This window comes from Alexandromys fortis, unplaced genomic scaffold (assembly GCF_014885135.2).
Source record: "Alexandromys fortis isolate MF-2015 unplaced genomic scaffold, M_Fortis_MF-2015_v1.1 scaffold_110, whole genome shotgun sequence".
Classification (NCBI taxonomy): Eukaryota; Metazoa; Chordata; class Mammalia; order Rodentia; family Cricetidae; genus Alexandromys; species Alexandromys fortis.
The window spans coordinates 1,737,684-1,751,398 of record NW_026068014.1 but is presented as its reverse complement, the minus strand read 5'-3'; positions in this window follow the sequence as shown (position 1 = coordinate 1,751,398).

The window sequence follows — 13,715 nt, the reverse complement described above, 5'->3', positions numbered from 1 at the left end:
TCTCTCTCTCTCTCTCTCTCTCTCTCTCTCTCTCTCTCTCTCCTCTCTCTCTCTCTCTCTCTCTCTCTCTCTCTCTCTCTCTCTCTTTCTCTCTCTCTTTCTCTCTCTCTTTCTCTCTCTCTCTCTCTCCTCAGTCTTTCCCAGGGTTAGAGCGGTAGCCTCTTCTAGAGGCCCATCCACTACACTCCGTCTGTTGCCAAAGCCATCAATGCAAATTCATCAACTCAGCTCTGCCATTTTCAAGAGAATCTCCCAAATTATTATACAGAACAGCTCAGTAGCTCATTTATACAGTAGAATGCACAAACATAGAAAGATATAAATTACCCAGTCTGACTCAAGAGCAAAGAAGCTGGGCATGGTGGTGTATCATGGGAACCTAAACTGGGCATGGCGGTACACCATGGGCACCTAAGCTGGCCATGGCGGTACACCATGGGCACCTAATCAGGGCATGGTGGTGTATCATGGGAACCTAAGCTGGCCATGGCGGTACACCATGGGCACCTAATCAGGACATGGCAGTGTACACCTGGGAAACCAAAGCAGGGTATTGTGAGTTTACAGCCAGTTTAGGCTACATGGAGAATCTGGGCCTCAAGGAAAAACAGGAGGAAGAGAAAGGGAGAGAAGAGGAGGAAGAAGAGGAGGAGTTTAGATCTATAAGAAAATTTTAATTTGTAATTAAACTAGGACCAGATGGTTATATTTGTTAACTTCCCAAACTTTTGAGAAAGCAATGACACCAATACTAAACAAGCTCTTTCAGAAAATAGAAGGGGCTCATCCTTCCCAACTCCTCTCAAGAGGTCAGCATCCTATTGACGCCTAAGCAGATGCAAGCATCGTAAAAATATAAAACTAGGTTCATGAACATAGGTGCAGAGAACTTTAATAAAATACTACAAAACAAACAGCAAAATGTGACAATATACATCTTAAACAAAAACAACATATCCAAGAATGCAAAGCAGACCATGGCAATAAACAGGATTCATTATATTAATCGAGTAAAGGAGATTAAACAATCACCATCCCAGTAGAAGCAGGAAATCTAAGAACCATTTGTGCCAGTTTTCTTTAATTGTCAACTTGAGCAAGCCCAGAGTTACCTAATAACTAATAAAGCTTCCAATGAGGGATGCCTACATCAGACTGCCCTGTGGTTTTCTGTGGGGAGGGTTTGAACTGTTAGTTGGTGCAGGAAGCCCTGGCCCACTGTAAGTAGCACTATCCTTTAGGCAGGTGTTCCCCGACTGGGTAAAAAAGCTAGCTAATCATGAGCCACTGAGCAATCCAAAGGGCAAGGGTGTTCCTCTATGGTTCTTGTCTCCAGCTTCATTCCCATCTCCACTTCCTGCTCTGAGTCCTCTGACTGGGATCTGGGGGTGTAAGGAAATAAAGCCTTTCCTCCCTAAGTTACGTTTGGTCAAAGTGTTTCTTCCCAGCAACAGCATGAAATTGGAACTCTATTCTTGATTAAGCGTAAGCACACTAAGAATAGAAGGTGACGCCTTACTCTGAGATAGAGTACAGACAGGACAACTACAGGTGACAGCCAGCAGCTGTGAGAGGCCGGATGCGTCTCCTGGAAGGGCAGGGACAAGGCTGCAGCTGCTTTGCCTGGAGCTATCAACTGGCACAAAAGAGAAGAAAAACAATGTGAAGATGCAGTGGGAAAGGAACTGGAAAGATTATTGTGATCGTTGGTAGAGGACATCCTAAGGAATCTAGAAAATCCATTCCCATGAAGTTTGTTATTATTATAGAATAGCAGATCAATTTATAAAAAATTGGTTGTGTTTCTGTAGACTAGCAGACGATATAGTTTTAAAAATGAGAAAATTACATTTCATTACAGAAGGTATTTACTTGTGTGAAAATCATATAAGATATAGTTGATATCATTATCCAACAGAAAGTGCAATTCAGAATCACAAGAATCGGCTTCATATTCGTGGGACTTGCCATAGTGAAAATGACTTTCAGTACCAGCTGTTGGCAAGGACATGGAGAAACTGGATTGGAATGTGGCTGAATTGGAACAAATGTTAGGATGTAAAGTATTTTAGCCACTTCAGAGAAACATACTAATAATTTTTAAGTGAAGCATAGACTGAGCACAGCATCTGCAATTCACGGCCAGGCAAGGGGCTGAGGGATGTTACAGCACATCCTCACTAGGTGTGCACAGCAAAGTTCATGACGTCGCTCACGGTAGCCCTGAACTGGAAGTATTCAAATGTCCCAGCAGACGGAAAATGGAGAAAGAAACTGCACAGTGTCTCTGTGTGGAATGCTGCTCTGCTATGAAAAGAACGAGATACTAATATTTGCCATAATATGGATCAATCCCAAAACAATATGCTAAATAAAAGATACCAGACTTGACAACTACATATTGTAAGTGGTCCTATTTGCCTAAACTTTCTAGAAAAGGCAAGATGATGGAGACAGGGAACAGATGGGACTGTGGATTCGCTGCAAATGAGCAAGAGAGAACTCTCTAGACTTTTTAGAGACAGGCTATGTGGATCTCAGTAGGAAGGAGGTGGAGCGTCTTCTCTCACAATGTCCTCATCCTCAGCCATCCAATTGAAGAGCCCAGTGAGTGCAGAGGACGGGACTCATGCACTGTGGAGTACAGTGGTAGATTTGGTTTTGAAACTTGAGATCAGAAAGGAAGAGAGGTCCTATGGATATATGGAAGGGCTTATGTTCAGAATGTGTTCCCAAGACAGGTTGAGGTTGCCGTAAGAGTAAATAAGATAGCTCACACAGACAGGACCCAAGGAGGGACAGGATAAAAGTGGGGGAAACCAGGTACGATAGAAGAATTACAAAAGCTTTGTGCAGACATATGCAAAAACTGGGAAGTATTCTTTCCATGAGTGATGGGGAAGGGCATGTGAATTGTCATGGGGTGAGTCAGTAGGACAGTAGGGTCTAGAAAAAGAAAAACTGCAGTGTGTAGAGAAGGAGCAGAAGCAACAGAAAGGACTACATGGCACATGGGAGAAGAATGAAAAAGGCGAGAGAGCAAGGTCATGAGCCAAGGAGTTTTTCTTAGGAAGCAGATGTCTGACAGGGGACAGGGTGGGCAGGATGGTTCAGCAGCTAAGCTCATTCACTGCTCTTGTGGAGGACACGGGTTCAGTTCCCAGAACTCCTGTTGCAATTTCAACTATAATTCCAGTTCCAGAGCATCTGCTGTCCTCTTCTGACCTCTGTGGACATCTGCGAACACCTGACACACATAGTACACTTGGGCACGCACATAAACACATCACATAAACTAATCTCTAAAGAAAGAAAGTACCTTTTCCATGGCAGATCAAGAGAGGATTAGGACACCATAGACTAGTGTTTTCTAAGGTATTCTGCACATGTACAATTTATTTTACAATATGTCCCTAAATCATGTACCCATGTGAGAAGGGTATCTCTCTCTCTGTCAAAGAAAATTTAGAATAATGGGTAAGGAAGCTATATAATTGCTAATTATCAGTACACATGAAAATTTTTTGTATTGTCACTCTTTTGTTAAGGCCCAAAAACCAGTTCCTTGAGCTTTTTACAATTAACTGCTCCATCCTTGATTAATTTCTTAAAATATTATGATTTTTATACTCTGTTGGAATTAAAGCAGATCTAGGTCTATAGGTATTGTGTTGCTATTGTTTCCTGATGCTGTTGAGCTAAGGTTGGTTATGTCATCACTCTCAACATGGGACCATCCCTCATCCTGCTCAGGCATACTGAATGTATGTCTATCTGTCTATCTGTCTATCTGTCTATCTATCTATCTATCTATCTATCTATCTATCTATCTATCATCTATCTATCTTTCTATCTATCTATTATCTATCATCTATCTATCTTTCTATCTATTATCTATCTATCTATCTATCTATCTATCATCTATCTATCTATCTATCTATCTATCATCTATCATCTATCTATCTATCTACCTATCATCTATCTATCTATCTATCTATCTATCTATCTATCAATCATCTATCTATCTATCTTCTATCATCTATCTATTATCTATCTATCTATCTATCTATCATCTATCTATCTATCTATCTATCTATCATCTATCTATCATCTGTGTATTTCTCTCCCACTCTTGTTCTCCCACCGTTTAAATGTCACTGAAACCACACTGCAGATTTCCTGTGCCTCTGTTTGCCTTCACCTCACCCTCTGCTTATGCAGAGGGTCCTCTCACCAAGACAGCGCCCCCAGTCAGGACCAATCCTTTCGGAATGGATTCTCTTAATGCACTCTGCAAGCCCTCAGTTTACTGTCTGATTGGTGCTAGTGCTTCCTGCCCTTGCCTGTCTGTTAGGATGACTGCACACCAGCGATCCTTTGAGTGCCAGAGAGTCGAGCTGTCTATGCATGGGCAACATTTGCCAGCCTGCAAAATGTTGTCCAAGTAGAAGAGCCAAGGTAAGCAACCCTCTGTTGTCTAATATTAGTTTAAGATGTGATACATTTGTTTATGCTGTGGGCTATTTGTTTAATGCTGCAAAGATATGTTGCATCCTTTTACATTGCATTTGCTTAACTTTGAGAATCTGTGTTACTTTGTCTAAAATAGCTTATTGGTCTAATAAAGAGCTGAACAACCAATAGCTAGGCAGGAGAGGAGCAGTGGGCAGGCCTGCTTTTCGACCTGCCTGGCTCCCGCATGGTTAGCTTTACACCTAAAATAACAATACACAAATTTTATTCATTTAAACACTGCTTGGCCCATTATATCTAGCCTCTTCTTGGCTAACTCTCATATATTGCTTAACCCATTTCTCTTCATGTGTGTAGCACCACAAGGTGGTGTCTTACTGGGAAAGATTCAGCATGTCTGACCTGGCGGCTGGCTCCATGGCGTCTGCATCACTTCCCTTCTTCCCAGCATTCTGTTCTGTCTATTTCACCCACCTATGTTCTGACCTATCAGGCCAAGTAATTTCTTTATTAATTAACCAATGAAAGCAACAGATAGACAGATGACCCTCCTCCATCATTACGTGGGGCTGCCAGGCAGAGAGAATAAGAGTGAAAATAGAGAGAGAGATAGGGAGGGAGAGAGAAGAGAGAGGAGAGAAAAGAGGGAGAGGATGCCAGGGGTCAGCCACCCAGCCATACAACCAGTCACAGAGTAAGAAGGAAAGAAAGGTATATAGAAGAAAGAAAGAAAGAAAGAAAGAAAGAAAGAAAGAAAGAAAGAAAGAAAGAAAGAACACCCAAATGTGGATAAAGAGAAATGGGATAATATAAATTTTAAAAGTTGGCTAGAAACAAGTTCAGCTTAAGCCAGGCACTCATAGGTAAGAACAAGTCTCTGTGCATTTATTTGGGAGCCAGGAGGTGAGCCCCTAAAGAGTTAAAAAAAAAATAAAGGCAACCACGACCTCCTCTGCAAAGATGCCCACAGAGGTGAGAGCCCAGATCCTGACAGGGGATCTAACTGAAAGATCTAGTCCTCAGCCATTGTTGGCATTAGACCTGACATAAACGTCAATGAGTCCCCATCTTCCTAGAGTAAGGGTGCTCTATCATACGAATGGAAATAAGTGCTTTTAAATGCACAAGGGAAGTTATATCCCACTAAGTGGCAGGTTCCACTCCAGCAAGCCTGTCAGTAACTTACAGTGCTTGGTCCTATTACTATCTCAATAGTTAATATTCATTGCTGTTATCACAATGTAGAATTCTAACATACGAGAGAAACGGTGTCCCCATGATGAAAAGTTAATTTGGACTGACAACATGACTCAAGAGGTTAAGGAACTTGCCACCAAGCCTGACAACCTAAGTTCAATGCCTAAGACCCACATAGTGGAAAGAAATAAAGAATCGATGCCCTCAGGTTGTTCTCTGACTTCCACATGTGTGTTGTGTGTGGCATATAAACACATATACACACAAAGAATAATTGTAATAAAAAAGTTAATTCCACATATAAAAAATTCCATGGAATAGAGTCATAAGCTGCCTATCACATGCTGAAAAACAAAAACTGTTTTAACCTGGAATCACATGTCATGGGACATGAGAGAGATTCTTGCACACACTCATCTTTATGGTCTTAACTTTACCCTGTGTTCTTTTTTTATTTTGCCACCCGTGTCCATCCAGTCTACAGAGCCACGGGCCATGCATCATTTTTCTTTCTTTATATCCCTTGGCATGAATGTATTTAACTTTCTGGGTGAGATCATTAGTTCCCCTTAAGATCTTTTGCCTTTGGATGTGTGAGGTGAACTTGTGTTCAAGGTCAGTCCAGATGCATTTTACTTCCCGTCCTGTATCTATCTGCGAACAGGGGTATGTCCACACAGTAACCAACATGCTTTTTATTTAATGGAACAATCTCTAGGAAACTGTGGATGGGAAAATCATTTACAATAAAAAGAATGCTTTGGCAAGCAAAACAACAACAAAAAATGTGGAATATGGCCAGATTTGACAGGGGCCCCTAGGTAGTGTGTGTTTTTAGGAAGGAAGCAAATTTAAAGCCACTTCATTGACGATGGGACTTGCAGAAGACATCTCCCAGGCTCCTGCTTCTCTGTAAGGATATTGCTCTGTATCTAGCCTCACTGCCTAAGAAACTGCAACTGGATCACATTGCCCAACTCTAGCCATGTCTGACTGGGTAGAATAGAACAGCGAGTTGAGCTGCTTACAGATGGGCTGGCTTGGCATCGTAAGATAAGCTGCATAGATTAATTTTCCAGGACAGTTGCAGCAAAGCACCATAAGGTGAGTGATTTAGAACAACCAGAATTTATTCTAAAATCCAAGATCAAGGTGTCAGCAGGACCTGATGCCTCCAGACACACTAGAAATGATCTTGTTTCTTTTAGCATCTGGCAATGGCCCTGAATCCCTCATGCCCTTGAGTTTGTGGGCTCTGCATTTCAGCCATGTTCTCTCGTGTTGCATGGCATTCTCCTTGTATGTCTTTTTTTCTATGATAGAATGTGATTTCTTCTTGTAAGGACACTGGTCCTATTAGATTGAGCACCCACGCTAAAATAGTATGACCTCATCATCATTTGATTACATCTACAACGATCTGATTTCCAGATATGTCTGGCTTATTATCCCCAGGGGTTAGAAATTGAACATGTGTTTTTTGAGGGACACAGTTCAACCTCCAACACTGTTCTCTTTGGAATTCAAACAAGAAGCATATGCGGGACTGCAGTTGTTAGGGGTTCCCAGGAGAGTGATGTGATGAGCCCATGCACAAGCAGGGCTACATACAAGGAGCAAGATGGAATTAAGGAAGGGAGGGGACAGACCAGAGCAGCTAGAGAAGGAACTGGAACCCTCTAAGATGTGAAGATGGTTCTGGCAATGGCCCTGAACTTTCTTGCCACATCCTTCTAACTATTAATCCTGCTCGGTTCTTAAGGGTAACTGCTTTAATAAGAGACCAGGGACAGTCTTCAGAGTTGAGAAAATGGAGGTCCCAAGAGATGTAGTAGTTCTGGCCCAAGGTTCTGCCTCTTAGCATGGCCATTGTGTGTGATGTACCTCCTTGACCTCTGGAATCTCAAATAAACCCTGAGTGCTGCTTGCAGCCAGCACCTCTCTGAAAGTGCTCTTGTGACTCACAGGCCAGCAGGAGCATGCCCAAGTGTGTCCAGGAGGCACAGCAGGTGGAAAAGCTGCCATGTTAGTATGACTTAGGGAATCTGGCCAAGTCTTAGGTAGACAGGATCAGATGACTGTCCTGGCTTCTATCAACTTTGCAACCTGGTGAAAGGGAAAAGGTAACTTGAAGCCTGGAAAAAGCCAGAATTGATGTGAGATTCCCCTCTGTATGCTGTGAATATCATTGTTTAATAAAGAAGCTGTTTTGGGCCTGTGATAGGGTAGAACAGAGCTAGGCAGGGAAAACTAAATTGAATTCTGGGAGAAAGAAGGCAGAGTCAAAGGAGAAGTCATGTAGTCCCCTCTGGACAGAACTTTACCCAGTAAGCCACAGCCACATGGCGATGCACAGATTAATGGAGATGGGTTAGTTTAGGATATGAGTTAGCCAGAAATACATTTAAGCTATTGGTCAAATAGTATTACAAATAATACAGTTTCTGTGTGATTATTTCAGGAGTCTGGGCAGCTGGGAAACGAACAAGCAGCCTCCATACAACACAGAATGATTTATGCAAAGACTTCTCTTGGGTTTCCTGACCCAATCTCTGCCAAGCAGGTATAGAATAGCTCATAATTTTCCTACCCTGAGGACAAGTGTGTGGGGGAGCTGACTCCACCCCCTTGCCTGAGGTGGGTGGCCCCAGAGGCCCAGACTGACCAGCGTGGCTACAATCCAGGCTCACAGTCAGGTCTTGAGTTGATCCACCCTAGCATCTACCCCATCTAGGACAATACCCGGAAGATCTCCAAGACTCGCAGCAGCCACAGGCTCTCCCAGAGAAGTTCCGGTTAGGATCCAGTGATGATGGTGTACCGGAAACCAGAGGCCTTGAAACAGACCAGCGGCTTATTGACATAGACATTTGCCAGTAAAACTGATGGGACAGAGAGGCCTCCATTGCCACCAGGATGAATGAATGTTGGAGAAGCAGAAAAGAAGAAGCAAAGAGATTTTTCTGTTGTGCTTTTTGTTTTGCTTTGTTTTGGGTTTTTTGTTTGTTTGCTTTTGCCTTTGTTTGCTTACTTGCTTACTTTGATTTGTTTCCTTATGTGGAGGCCGTGGCAGAGATGAGGGGAGGATATGAAGGACAGGAGGTGAATGGAGAACCTGGGGTCCCTTATGATCAGTTTGAGAACCCATGTGCAGTGAACTTACTTTTCTCGCCATTGCAGACTGAGGCTTCCTCTGAAAGATGCACAGAGGTTCTACACATCTGGATATGTACAAAGATGCTTTGACCCACCACATGCACAGTCTATGGTGACTGAATAAAAATCTATGCAAAAGTCCCATGGGCACTGTAAAGAGCTCGTCTGGGCCCAGTGGAACCAGGTTAAAACCACAGCCACTCTGGCAGCTGAGGCTTGCCGGGACTGTGGAGTGAATTCAAGACCAGCCTGCAAAGCTGGCAGAGACTCTGAGGCTGAGACACACAGCTCACTGATAAAGTCATCCTAGGATTCTGGGTTTCCTTCCAAATACTGTGAAGAAAAAAACGAAAAAAGATAACCCCATGCAAACAACAGGAAGTGGGAAGTAACTTCTTACACTCAGAACGTTGAAGTGTGTAACGGCTAGCCTTACATTTGCATAAAGCCGGTCAGAACAGATACTCAGTGTGGGGCCCTAACTGCAATAATGGAAACGCTCCTAAGCAGTGTAAGAAAAATGTAATGACATGCTTTAATTACAGACCTAACATACACCCTGTTTGCGTTCCTTGCAGCCAAAGAGTGGGAGAGGAATCCCTGCTTCCTTCTGAACACTGTGCTTTCTGTGGGTTTTGACTGCCCCAAGGACTGACGCTGGTATACTTGCTTCTGGATCTTCCAAAGTAGACACTAACTGTAGCCTTCAGATTAGAGAAAGCCGAAAACAAAAGAATGCCACTTTTTTTTTTTCCCTATCTGGGCTATTTTTAGAAGGTAGGCTAAAATTATAATTTTCAGGGTTCCCATTAGGCAGTGCCTTTCTCTGTGTCTAGGAACAAATCGATTAAGAGTATGCTAATTTTGCAAAAGGATTGACTTCCAGTGTACTTTCTGTAAGAAATCACATTGTAAAGAGTGGACTTTTCACGCTCTTCCTGTAGCAGGCCCAAATTTTAGTAGGTCCCCAAACCATAGCACAACTGCTTCCATAGTGGAAGTACCATCCAGGCTGTAAAACTCATCAAGTAGACAGCACCACCTGCCCAAACTAAAACAAAGGCCTAATCTGTCGAAGTCCACATTTCTGGGAAAGTCTCTAAATGTACTAACTTTTTTTTTTTTTTTTGGCTTCTGTAGTTCTGCTTCTGGCTAACTGTTCATTGAAGTAGCCTCCCAGAACATAGTTCTGTGCTTCAAAGCTCAGTATGAGAAAGACAAGGGGCTACACTGGTACCCCAAACATCCAGCGGAGCGGCTGCCTGATAAAGCATTTGGCTAAGACCCAAGTCCGAGCCGTCTTCCCCGGTAAATATCCTACAACACTTCTTACAAGCAGTAGCGCAATCAGACTGCCCTTCCTGTTCACCACCCATCTGCTGCTTTGTGTCAGCAATGTGCAAGAGGAGGATTTGTCTTCTTCTTTCTGTCAGGTGGCAGAGGATCACGCCTGACACATGATCCTTGAAGTTCCCCTTCAAGAATTTCCCTAGTTGACTAGAAACCCTTCTATAAACTGTTGGCAGGCACTGTGAACCCAAGATAAAGACACAATGCCTCTCTGAATGACTTAGGCTCCTCATTCATTTGAAAATTCACATTGAGAAAAGGTTTTATTGGCCATTTAAGATGCAAATTCTTTCCAGACTCAGACCCAGGTGAAACCATGTCCTTTTACACCACTGACTGTACTGACCTGGAGCTCAGCTTCTCTGTCTAAAGTCCCAAGTGACCTCGAAGTGTAGGCAGCTGATGTTCTGGAGACCTGTGCCTGGTCAAGCCAGTCAGCGACATCCTCTTTGCTCCCTTAGCAAACGTTTAATGAACACGCAGACGTGACATGCCAGCCTCGCTGATTGCAGAGGTCCTACGGCACATGCAGGAATCGAGCTTCATCCTTCCCACTTTTGTCCATCTCTGAAGCTGGGGTGGAAACGTGTTTTACAGTGAAGAAGTCTCGACTGGCACTCAGCCTGAAACACCTTTTGATTTCTTTGACTGGTTCCTTGAATTATGGAGATCTGCTGGTCGGGCAGGTTTATCTGGAACAGTGCAGTGCTTCTTGCCTTGGATGCTCTGTTTCCATGGAGATGCTGTGAGGAGGGCAATGGGGTCCTATCTGAGGGTGCCGTTGTGCATGTTGGCCTCCCCGAGGCCAGGCAGGTGGGTTATGGCTGTGGCTGTAACTCTCTCCTTTGCTCTGTAGCTGTCAGCTAGACTGGACTTTTTAGCTTGTGGTGATGATCTGAAAGTTCACAGACCTTGTCTTAGATGTCTTCCCAAGCTGGTCTGGGATTAATCCCCAGTGCAGGTATGAGGGGAAGTCAGACAATCACTCCATTTTCCCACAAATTCCATCTTTCACCAAACTGTTCTTACATGATGAAGTAGGATAGGAGATTGACACCTGTCATGCAAGATGGGTGCCTTTATGGTTATCACTTATATTAGGGTCAGGACAAATTCCTTAACATACTACAATAGAGGTTTAGAAAGATTTATTAATGGAAAGGTTAAAAAAAAAAACCACTGGGCTAGGCCATCGAGGGAGAGATTCAAGAGCTCTCTGTTCTCTGTCTCCCCACAGAGATATAACTGTGGCAGGGTGCTCTGCTGGAAGTGTGGAGTGAGGTCTGTGTTCCAGTGGAGGAAACCATGCCCTTGTATTCTTCCCTTTTATATATATACTGGGAGGATGCTGTTTACAGAACTTGTCTAGGAATGCCGGCAGTCAAGCAAATAGAAACCCTACACCCATGGGAAGCTGAGTAAGCTGGGGCACATGTGGGAGGAAGAGACTCCATCCCTTGAGCAGCTGCTAAAAGAGCTTCTGCCTCCCCCATTGTCCTGGCAACCAAAATGAGTATCTGAGACCACTTCTGGCTCTTCTGACCATTAACTACATTGCAGGAGGGGGCAAGGAGCAGGGTAAACTCCATCTTTCAAGAGTGGTTGGTCAGTTAGGTATCCGACACCAAAGAGGAAGTGGTGGGTCCAAAGACCAGAGAGGATGGAACAAGTTTGAGGAAAATTTGTATATCAAAAAGTAGCCATCACTTTCTTGATTGCACTAATGAGAGTTTGATGAATAGCAAAAGGAATGAATCTGCCATCTATAAATCAGGTCATTGGCTGTTTTATGGTAACGTGGGTTAAGATAAAAATCTACCAACTTATTTAAGAAAAAAAAATAGCTGTGGTCTTTTACACTCACCTCACACCCAGAATGGTAAAAAAGGAGACCAGGAGTTTCAGTATCATCGTGCGTTTGCTTGATGTATTTGCTACCTTGACATATTTTTTGGGATCTAACATAATTATTTGAACCTAGGCTCTCCATTCTCCTGTCTGTGTGGTTTACAATATACCCCACATGTTGCTCACCCTGTAATCCCAAATCCAGCCAGGATAAAACCTGATGACCAACCCCAAAGAACTGGAAGTTCCTCCTTCTCACCTGATTTTTCTAAGGGAGCCTGTCCACAAGCCTCTTGGGAAGCCTGAGGGTAACTTAGAGGACCTGGTAAAGGATGGGTCCAGCAGTTCCATTCTCTCTTGCTCCCTCCCCTCTGCTTCCTGTCACATCCCATGTTTTCCCCAAACTTCCCTCCAGCCTCCTGTTAGCACCAGGATCCCTTTGAATTATGCAAGAAATATATTGCTTCTGTTTCATGTACTTTAAGTTTTACTGTGTCCTCTTGAACACACTGTGACCTCTTCTCTCTCTAGTTGGGGCTGTTCTAGAGTGTAACTAACTATCTTGGTTTATGTCCACACTCAACAGGAATGTCATGACCAAGTCAAAACAACAAGCAAAATCAATTAAAATTATAAATAGAATGACCCTGAGATCCTTCTTTATAGCACTCTGCTTTAGAAGATCAATTATTAAACATTTTTGAGGGAAAGGTCATTACATTTTCTAGTAAAAATGCCTTGGCAGTATTGTACCAACACTATTCAACAGAATCAGGGTCTAAGATTTTGGAATCCCAGGAATGGGCTTATGGTAACAATATTAGGTGTAAGAAAGGTAAATTATCCTGAACTCAAGTCTAAGGTAGAAATGACACAAAATCGGGGCCTAATAAGGAGCCTGACTGGTTTTTAAGGTTTGACTGTTGATTTAATCTTCTTCTTCTTTTTTTTTTTTTTTTTTTTTTTTTTTTTTTTTTTTTTTTTTTTTTTTTTTGACAGGGTTTCTCTGTGGCTTTGGAGCCTGTCCTGGAACTAGCTCTGTAGACCAGGCTGGTCTTGAACTCACAGAGATCCGCCTGCCTCTGCCTCCCGAATGCTGGGATTAAAGGAGTGCGCCACCACCTCCCGGCAAATCCTTCTGCCAACAGCTTGGACAAATGCTTAGAAGAAAAGAATATCATTAAATGTCCTATGACAGTCTCATAGACTTTGATTTTGGACCAGTAATTAATGATAATAAGTAGTTCAGAATGGGTTTCAGAATGCAAATCAGCAAGGTGGAGTTGATTATCACCCTCCGTCCTTGTATCTAGAAATGATGAAGAAGTAATGTGGAATTCCCCTCTGTGTGCTGTGATTACCATTGGTTAATGAATAAAGAAAACTGGCTTGGCCTGATAGGGTAGAACAGAGCTAGACAGGAAAAACTAAACTGAATGCTGGGAGAAAGGAGGCAGAGTCAAGGGAAAAGTCATGTAACCTTGCCAGACACAGATGCCAGAACTTTAACCGGTAAGGCACAGCCTTGTTGGGATATACAGATTACTAGAAACAGGTTAAATTAAGATATAAGAGTTAGCCAATAAGAAACTAGAGCTAATGGGCCAAGCAATGATTTAAATATATAGTTTCTGTGTGATTATTTCGGGTCTGAGCTGCCTGGCGGCTGGAAAACAAACAAGTGGTCTCCT